Source organism: Giraffa tippelskirchi, chromosome 5 (assembly GCF_054371585.1).
Source record: "Giraffa tippelskirchi isolate mGirTip1 chromosome 5, T2T-mGirTip1v1.2.pri, whole genome shotgun sequence".
Lineage (NCBI taxonomy): Eukaryota > Metazoa > Chordata > Mammalia > Artiodactyla > Giraffidae > Giraffa > Giraffa tippelskirchi.
The window spans coordinates 42,412,070-42,422,587 of record NC_137279.1 but is presented as its reverse complement, the minus strand read 5'-3'; the positions used below and the strand labels follow the sequence as shown (position 1 = coordinate 42,422,587).

Genomic DNA, 10,518 nt, shown 5'->3' with positions numbered 1-10,518 from the left:
CTAGTAATTTTCTGGTGGAGTCTTTAGGGTTTTCTATGTAGAGGATCATGTCATCTGCAAACAGTGAGAGTTTTATTTCTTCTTTTCCAATCTGGATTCCTTTTATTTCTTTTTCTTCTCTGAATGCTGTGGATAAAATGTCCAAAACTATGTTGAATAGTAGTGGTGAGAATGGGCATTCTTGCCTTGTTCCTGACTTTAGGGGAAATGCTTTCACTTTTTCACCACTGAGGATAATGTTTGCTGTGTGTTTATCATATACGGCTTTTATTACATTGAGGTTTGTTCCTTCTACACCTGCTTTCTGGAGGGTTTTTATCATAAATAGATGTTGAATTTTGTCAAAGGCTTTCTCTGCATCTATTGAGATAATCATATGGTTTTTACCTTTCAATGTATTAATATGGTTTATCACATTGATTGATTTGCAAATATTGAAGAATCCTTGCATCCCTGGGATAAAGCCCACTTGGTCATGATGTATGATCTTTTTAATATGTTGTTGGATTCTGTTTGCTAGAATTTTATTGAGAATTTTTGCATCTATGTTCATCAGTGATATTGGCCTGTAGTTTTCTTTTTTTTTTGTGGCATCTTTGGTATTCATATTAGAGTGATGGCCTCATAGAATGAGTTTGACAATTTACCTTCCTTTGCAATTTTCTGGAAGAGTTTGAGTAGGATAGGTGTTAGCTCTTCTCTAAATTTTTGGTAGAATTTACCTGTGAAGCCATCTGGTCCTGGGCTCTTTTTTGTTGGAAGGTTTTTTTTTAAATTACATTTTTAATTTCCGTGCTTGTGATGGTGTGATTAAATTTAAAGCTAAAATAAAGAGCAGATAAAATACATCTGTGGAAAGAATAAGTCAACCAAAATAGAGCTGAAGAAAAAAATCTATAATTCAGAACAGAGAAAGAGCTTAAAAATATGAAAGAGAAGGAAAATGACATAATACTAGAATGTGAAGGTTTGACATGTGTCTGATAACAGAAAGACAGGGAGAATGGGAAAGACAATATCTAATAGATAATGGCCAAGGATTTTTCCTTGGTGAAAAGCAAGAATCCTCCAATTCTGGAAACAAAAGAATACCAAAGAGGAGAGAGAAAAATTGCTTTATAAATTTTACTTAGGTTTTGTTATGTTTTGGGCATGAGAGTCCTATAGGGCTAGTAATAACTAGAAATAAAAGTCAGTTGTAAAAACAAAAAAAGAAAAAGTCAGTTGTTATTCTTTAAAAATTGAACTTCAAGTATTAGCAGGTTGCAACATGGAAAGATTTATGGGGAAAGAAAGACCTTTTCACCATCCTTCAAAGCACGCATATCAGCAGCCATATATTCTTCCAACTCTCTTTTCATTCATTCTTTCATTCAACATATAAGCCTTTGAGGCCTTAATCAGTGCCAAGCACTGTTTTAGGAACTGAAAACATACGCGTGAACAAGGCAGACAAAGTCCCTGCTTACACAAAGCTTTTATTCTCTTCTACTCTTTGAAAGAGACAGTAAATAAATAAATGCAGAAGACAAATTCAGAAAGCAATAAGTGCACTAAAGACAATAAAACAGGATAAAAAATGGAGTTCCAAGGGTTGAGGAGCTGATGATGTGCTACTTTGGTTGCAGTGTTAAGGGAAACTTCCCCCAAGGAGGTAAAGATAGGCTGAGGTCTGAACTCTGAAAAGGAGTTGGCAGTTTCTGGAAGGGGAGACAGCAAGCTGGAAGGGTTAAAGCTTCAATAAACCTGTTTCTGTTTAAGGAACAAGAAGTCCAGATGACCGCATCTCAGAGCTCAGGAACATGTGACTGATACGAGCTCAGGGAGAGACAGTTTTGTAGACCATACAATGGGTCTGTATTTTATTCACTGTGCTATTGGAAGCCACTCGTGTATTTTTAAGCGGTAAGTGGTGGAACCTGATTTAAGTTTGTAGATGATACTTTAGAAGCTTAGTAGAGTGGGACAAAAGAGAAACCAAGGATCAGTCCTTCCTGGAGTTTCAACCTTCATTGGAGTCATCTAGCAGAGATGGTTGCAAAGAGTTGGACACGACTGAGTGACTAAGTATAGCGCAGCATAGCAGAGATGGTGGAAGCTGGGTCAGGGCAGCAGCAATGAAGTTGGGGAGAAGCAGACAGATTTAGGTTATATCTTGGAGGTATACACAACTCAACTTGCTGATGGATTGAATACAGGCAGAGAGGAAATGAGAAGAACCAAAAATAACACTTTGATTCTCAAGATTTGGGGCTTATTCATTTTAGTGCTTTCTATCTTTCCCTGCCTTCAATCTTTCCCAGCATCAGGGTCTTTTCCAATAAGTCAGTTCTTCGCATCAGGTGGCCAAAGAATTGGAGCTTCAGCTTCAGCATCAGTCTTTCCAATAAATATTCAGGGTTGCTTTCCTTTAGGATTGACTAGTTTGATCTCCATGCTGTCCAAAAGTGAAAGTGAAGTTGCTCAGTCGTGTCTGACTCTTAGCGACCCCATGGACTGTAGCCTACCAGGTTCCTCCGTCCATGGGATTTTCCAGGCAAGAATACTGGAGTGGGTTGCCATTTCCTTCTCCAGGAGATCTTCCCAACCCAGGGATTGAACCTGGGTCTCCTGCATTGTAGGCAGATGCTTTACCATCTGAGCCACCAGGGAAGTCCTGTGCTGTCCAAGGGACTCTCAAAAGTCTTCTCCAGCACCACAGTTTGAAGGCATCAGTTCTTCAAAACTTTTTTTTATTGTCCAGCCTTCAAAGATTGAAGGCAGGAGGAGAAGGGGATGACAAAGGATGAGATGGTTGGATGGCATCACTGACTCAACAGACATGAGTCTGAGCAAATTCAGAGATGGTAAAGGACTAGGAAGCCTGGTGTGCTGCAGTCTAAGGAGTTGCAAAGAGTCAGACATCACTGAGCAACTGAACAATGTTTTAGTGCATGGTAGAATCAATTCCCTGATATGGAGGGAAAAAGGGATGAAAAAGCAGGTTAAGCAGAAAAGTTAATGTGCCGAAGAAAAGCTTAAAATGATTATAAAACAACCTAGTAGATAGATCAAAAACACAATTGGATATACTGCTCTGGAGATCAATGGCATGGCCAGACAATTCAAAGCACAGAGAAGATATTTAAAGATCCAAACTAGATAAGATTACTAAGGAGAAGGTGTTGATAAAGAAGAGGTGGGGAGGGTCGAAAGAAGGGAACTAAAGGGTGAAAGTAAGAAAATAGAGGGAAGAAAAGGGAGAGGAGGTTAATATTTAGATGTCTAATGGAAGGAAGGGGGAGTGAGTCCAGTGAAAAAGAATGGCCAGTGTTCAGGGAGAAAACTCAGTCAATAAATTTACTGAAAGCAAAGGAAGAGAGTTTGTCAAGAATGAAGGACAACTGTGTAGGAAGCTGCCAAAAGATCAAATAAAATAAGGATTAACAGACTTTCCTTGTCATCCAGTGGCTAAGAATCTACCTTGCAATACAAGGGACACAGGTTCAATCCCTGGTTTTCAGGAAACTAAGATCCCACATGCCATGGAGCAGCGAAACCTGTGTACCACAACTACTGAGTCTATGCACCACAAGGAAAGATCCTGTGTGCTGCAACTAAAACCCAACACAGCCAAATAAATAAATAAATATTTTTTTAAAGACTAGAATAGTGATTATTGCATTTGGCAGGATAGAGAGTGCTGGTAACCTTGACAAGGGCAATTCCAGTGCAGTGAGAAAGATGAAGCTTTATTGGAGCTGGTTAAGGAGATACAAGGAGGTGAGGAAATGGACACATGAATTAAAGTCAGTTGTTTTTTTCTCTGATGTCTTACCCAAAAGTATATGGGTGGTATATGAGACACCCATTTAAGATGGAAAATAGAATTTGCATTCTAATATGGTCACAGCCCCATGAAGGGAAGACATTCCACACCGAAGACAGATAAAGAGTGGTTGTAGGAGTCATTTCCTGAGGAAGCAGAGCAGCAAAGAGTGGTTGGCGCTTGATAAGAATGAGGATGCTGTATACACCATGGGAAGGAAAGGTGGAGGATGGGTACAGATGAAAGTGGGAAGAAGGGCACTCCTGTCAGATTGCTATGTGTATGACCATGAACTCCTGTACCTCTCAGACCAAGGTTGAGAGCTGAACCTCACTGGACCAGTTTCTCCTTTTCATTTCACTGCTGGCCCTGAGGGTTAACTGTCTGCTTACTGACTGGGTATCCTTTTGTAACTGAATAAGATAAAAATTGCTAACAAAACTGCAAGCAAGATGGTCACACATCAGGCTCTGTTTCAGACTTTTGAGAACAAAATCCATAGATGTGCTAATGAACTGGATAGAGGGAGAGAGAAAATGGGAAGAATCAAGGTTAATGCCTGCATCAGTGTATAGCAATGACAAATAGATGCCTGTTCTCATGAGCTTACATTCTAGTGAGAGGAGAGAGGGATATGTTCTGTTAGTTTCAGGTGTATAGCACAGAGTTAAACATATGTAAATTTATAAATTATAAATGTATAATTAAATATATAAATTTGTATTATAAATATATAAGTATAATTACATATTTATAGAAGTATATATTTATGTATATATGTGTGTTTAGATTATTTTCCGTTATAGGTTATTGCAATACATTGAGTATAGTTCCCTGTGTGATGCAATGAGTCCCTATTGGTTATCTATTTTATATATAGTAGTGTGTATATATTAATCCCAACTCCTAATTTATCCCTCCACCCTCTCTTTGCCCATTTGTAAGCATAAGTTTGTTTTCTATGTCTGTAGGTCTATTTCTGCTTTGTATATAAGTTCATTTGTGTCATTTTTTAGATTCCACATATACAAGATATCATATAATATTTGTCTTTGTCTGGCTTACTTCATTTAGTATGATAATTTGTAGGTCCATCCATGTTGCCACCAGAGAAGGCAATGGCACCCCACTCTAGTACTCTTGCCTGGAAAATCCCATGGACGGAGGAGCCTGGTAGGCTGCAGTCCATAGGGTCGCTAAGAGTCAGACACGACTGAGCAACTTCACTTTCACTTTTATGCATTGGAGAAGGAAATGGCAACCCACTCCAGTGTTCTTGGCTAGAGAATCCCAGGGATGGCTGAGCCTGGTGGGCTGCCGTCTATGGGGTCGCACAGAGTCAGACACGACTGAAGCTATTTAGCAGCAGCAGCAGCCATGTTGCCACAAATGGAATTATTTCATTCTTCTTAATGGCTGAGTAGTATTCCATTATATAAATTTGTCACATCTCTATTGATTCACAGACATTTAGGTTACATCCATGTCCAGACTCTTTTAAGTAGTGCTGCAGTGAACATTGGGGTAAATGTGTATTTTCCAATTATACTTTTCTGTAGATACATGCCCAGGAACGGGATTGCTGGATCTTTATTTTTAGCTTTTAAAGAACCTCCAGACTGTTTTCCATAATAGCTGTACCAATTTACATTTCCACCAACAGTGTAGGAGGGTTTAAAACCCAAGCACTTGCTTATTGTATATAACTTTAAGCATGTTATCTAATTTTCTACACTCAGTTTCTTATAAAGGTGGTGGTGGTTTAGTTGCTAACTCGTGTCTCCTGTGACCCCATGGACTGTAGCCCACCAGGCTCCTCTGTCCATGGGATGTTCCAGGCAAGAATACTGGAGTGGGTTGCCATTCCCTACCCCAGGGGATCTTTCCAACCCAAGGATCGAACTGGATCTCCTGCATTGCAGGAGGATTCTTTACTGACTGAGCCACCAAGGAAGTCCCATGTAACTTTAAACATGTTATTTAATTTTTCTACACTCAGTTTCTTATAAAGATATTAATATCTGTTTTATAGGGTTGGTGTCAAGCTTACAGGAGATAAGTGTGTGCTGAGTCGTGTCCGACTCCTTGCAACACCATGGACTCTAGTTCCCCACGCTCCTCTGATTAAGGGATTCTCCAGGCAAGAATACTAGAATGGGTTGCCATTTCCTTCTCCAGGAGATAACAAGTAAATCACTTAATATAGGAACAGGTGCACAATAGATATTGAAAAATTATTCCCCGCTAGACCTCAGGTTCCTCTAGGGCAGAAAACATGTTTTATTTATATTATATACATCCAACCATCAACTGGTCCCTGACATGCAAAAGGTACTTGACAGACATTAACCTGATTGAATAGACCCTGTCTTCTCAGAAACATTTGTTTCTTAGAGGTGCTGCATCTTAGAGACCTGAGGGTTAGGGTAGTGATTCTAAAGCAGACTGTGGCACGTACATCCCCGTGGGGCTTGTATCAAGCCAGTCACATCCCCTCAGCAGCTGCAGGAGCCCTTGTTGTTGGTCTCTGGGGAACACTCAGCAGTCCTCTCCATGAACATTTTTCTCATTTCTCTTTAGAACTTCTATCACGGCGTGCCACTTCTCTTTTCCCTCTCAGCTGTTCTCCTACTCCTCGCCCTATTTGTTCTGTCTTCCTCCACCCCTTTCCACCACACACCATATGGCTCTTCCTCGCCTGCCCTGAGTTCAGGCTTGCTAGCCTCCACAAGTTTTCCCAGAGCAACCTGGGCCCTCTGGATCGGCTGACTACCCCCTCCTGCTAACAGCTCTGCTCTGAAGTTTACATAAATGTCAACACCATCCCTAAGGAGACTCATGACACTGAGAGAGTTCACTTCTGGGAACTCTCTTTGCCAGTTACCTTTGATGAGCCAAGAGAGGGTGGAGCAGGTGGTGATCTTCCAAACACAACAAGGTCGTGTGTCTCATCCTAGAATATTAAGGAGCTTGTAGGGCAGATATAGGCAAAGGCTTTTTTCCTCATTTTTTTTCAGCCTCCTCCAGGATCAATCAAATGAGGCAGCCCCAGAGCAGTGGATCAAGCATGGACTCTAGAGTCACGTGGACACACGTTTGTGTCCCTGCTCTGCATCTTCCAAGTGGTGTATTACTTGTGTTTCTTTTTTTAAAATTTAATTTAATATTTAGTTAGCTAGTTATTTGGCTGCACTGGGTCTTCATTGTGGTGCACGGGCTCCTCAGTGAAGTGGTTTCTCTTGTTGAAGAGCCTAGGCTTTAGGTGTGTATCTTTAAAAGCTGTGGTGCACAGGCTTATTTGCCCCACCGCTTCGATAGTTGTGGTACACAGACTTAGTTGTCCCCACGGCATGTGGGATCTTCCCAGACCAGGGATCAAACCCCTTCCCTTGCACTGGAAGTGTGGATTTTTAACCACTGGATCACAAGAGAAGTCATACACGTGTTTCTTAAATTCTCTAAACCTTCCTGTAGCTCAGACAGTAAAGAATCTGCTTGCAATGCAGGAGACCTGAGTTCGATTCCTGGGTCGGGAAGAGTCTCTGGAGAAGGGAATGGCAATCCACTCCAGGATTCTTGCCTGGAGAATCACATGGACAGAGGAGCATGGCAGGCTACAGTCCATGGGATCACAAAGAGTCGGACATGACTCAGCAATTAAGAGTACTACTACAAGTTTCTTCATTTGTAAAACTGAGATTTCAATATCTATTACTCAGTGTTGTTAGTTGATACCATGTGTATCAAGTATCGATGTATGAGAAATCAGCTCAAAAATTAGCGGCTTAAAACAGCAATATCTCGTTAGTCTAGTGGGTTTTGGAGGTAAGGAACTTAAGAAGTGGACAAACTGGGCTATTCTCACTTGAGATCTCTCACAAGATTGTAGTCAGTCAGTGGCCAGAGCTGGGATCATTTTGAAGGCTTCCTTATTCACATGGCTGGGGAGACAATCAGCAGAGGGTCTGGAGCTTCTGGGGCTCCCCTGGCATCTCCTCCCACCACCAGGGCCCTCCCCACCTGGCCCTTCTGCACACCTGTATTTCTTAAATGGCAGATCAGGGCTCTAAAGGCACATGTCCTGAGAGAGAAACAGGTGCATCCATATCAATTTTACTAATCTAGCCTTGAAAGTCACATAGCATCACTTCCCACTGCTTTCTATTCACTAGAAGTGAGTGGCCACTGCCAACCATCATCAACAGGATATGAATTAGACCCCTCATCCTTTAGAAGGAGTGTCAAAAATTGTGGATATGCTTCAAAAAACACTACAGCATATGAAATGCCTGATCTTCAATAAATGGTGGCAATTTTTATTGAAGTCTAGTTGATTTACAGTATTTTGTTAATTTCAGGTATACAGCATAGTGATTCAGGGGGATTTTGTAGATTATATTCCATAATAGGTTACTATAAGATATTACACATAATTCTCTATGCTATACAGTAAATCTTTGTTGCTTATCTATTTCATATGTAGTAGCCTGTATTTGTTAATCCCATATTCCCAATTTTCCCCTCCCACCTTTCAATAATCAGAAATTTGTTTTCTATGTCTGTGGGTCTGTTTCTGTTTTGCATGTACTTTTTTTTTAAATAAATTTATTTATTTTAGTTGGGGGCTAATTACTTTACAATATTGTAGTAGTTTTTGCCATACATTGACATGAATCAGCCATGGGTTTACATGTGTTCCCCTTCCTGGACCCCCCACCCACCTCCCTCCCCATCCCATCCCTCCGGGTCATCCCATTGCCCCGGCCCTGAGCATTTGTCTCATGCATCGAACATGGAATGGTGTTCTGTTTCACATATGATAATATACATGTTTCAATGCTATTCTCCCAGAATGTCCCACCCTCACCTTCTCCCTCAGAGTCCAGAAGACTGTTCTGTGCATCTGTGTATCTTATTCTGTCTCGTATATAGGGTTATCGTTACCTTCTTTCAAATTCCATATATATGCATTAGTATACTGTATTGGTGTTTTTATTTCTGGCTTACTTCACTCTGTATAATGGGTTCCAGTTTCATCCATCTCAATAGAACCGATTCAAATGTATTTTTTTAATGGCTGAGTAATATTCCATTGTGTATATGTACTTTTATTTGTATTCTTTTTTAGATTCCACATATAAGTGATATTATACAGTATTTGTCTTCTCTGACTTATTTCACAAAGCATAATATTCTCTAACCATCTCATCCTCTGACACCCTCTTCTCCTTCTGCCCTCAGTCTTTCCCAGGATCAGGGACTTTTCCAATGAGTCGATTGTTCACGTCAAGTGACCAAAGTACTGGAGCTTCAGCTTCAGCATCAGTCCTTCCAATGAGTATCCAGGGTTGATTTCCCTTAAGATCGTCTGTTTGATCTCCATGCTGTCCAAGGGGCTCTCAGGAGTTTTCTCCAGCACCACTGATGCAATGGACATAAATTTGGGCAAACTGTGGGAGATGGTGAGGGACAGTGAGGCCTGGCATGCTGCAGTCCATGGGGTCGCAAAGAGTTAGACACAACTGGATAACTGAACACTATAATATTCTCTAAGTCCATCCATGTTGCTGCAAATGGCAATAGTTTTTATTCTTAGAGCTGAGCAATATTCAATTACATATACCTATATGTATATACATAAGTACTCACACACACATACATACACATACAGACACACACTTCATCTTAAGTCAGTCATCTGTTGTTGGGTACTTGGGTTGTTTCCATGTCTTGGTTATTGTAAATAGAGCTGCTATGAATATCGGGGTGCACATGTAATTTCAATTAGATTTTTCATTTTTTCTGGATATGTACCTGGGAGTGTGATTGCTCCCAGGTACATATGGTATCTCTATTTTTAGTTTTCTAAAGAATCCATAATGTTCTCCATAGTGGCCACACCAATTTACATTCCCACCAACAGTAGGAGGGTTCCATTTTCTCCACAACCTCTCCAGCATTTAATATGTACAGACTTTTTGATGATGGCCATTTTGACTGGTGTGAGGAGATACGTCTTTGTGTTTTCGATTTGCACTTCTCTATTATGTAGTGATGCTGAGCATCTTTTCATGTGTCTGTTGGCCTCATAATTCTTCTTTGGAAAAATGTCTACCTAGGTCTTGTGCCCATTTTGTGATTGGGTCATTTGTTTTTTTTCGACAATGAGATGTATGAGCTGTTTGTATATTTTGGATATATTTGTCACAGTGTTTGCAAATATTTACTCCTATTATAAGCTTGTATTTTTGCCTTATTAATACTGATGGCTTCCTTTGCCTTTTCATTTTACTTACTTTTCTCTGTCTGTATGAATTTAGGAGAAGTAGTTAACCACTGTATGCCACCCATACAGGCGTCTGGTTGTGCTCAGAAGTAGCCCAGGGTTGCGTGCTTTCTCCTGTTGTGTTAGTCCAGATCTAGTGCAAGGCTCTGGTGTGGAGTAGGCTGGAGTGGGGGGCAGGCAGGGCATTGTGGCTTCGGGAATTGGGGTGAGGTGCCACTGGTGCAAGGCTCTCTCCATCCTGAGGGCTGGCAAACTAGCGCAAGTGCACACTTCATGAGAAGAGTCTAGGTTCTCCAGCCATTCTGCCTGTCCCAGCAGTTCTCCTAGCAACCATGGGGGCTTGTCTCCCACCTTGTGTCCAATTCTTTGCAACTCCGTGAACTGTAGCCTGCCAGAACTCCACTATCCATGGGATTCTCCAGGC

General features: G+C 40.9%; 1 non-coding gene across 1 annotated transcript; it reads right to left on the bottom strand.

The window, feature by feature from the left end:
* Positions 1–2,580: 2,580 nt before the first annotated feature.
* Positions 2,581–2,652, bottom strand: TRNAC-ACA (transfer RNA cysteine (anticodon ACA)). Its single transcript has one exon. It is a non-coding gene; the product is annotated as a tRNA-Cys (tRNA).
* Positions 2,653–10,518: the final 7,866 nt, after the last annotated feature.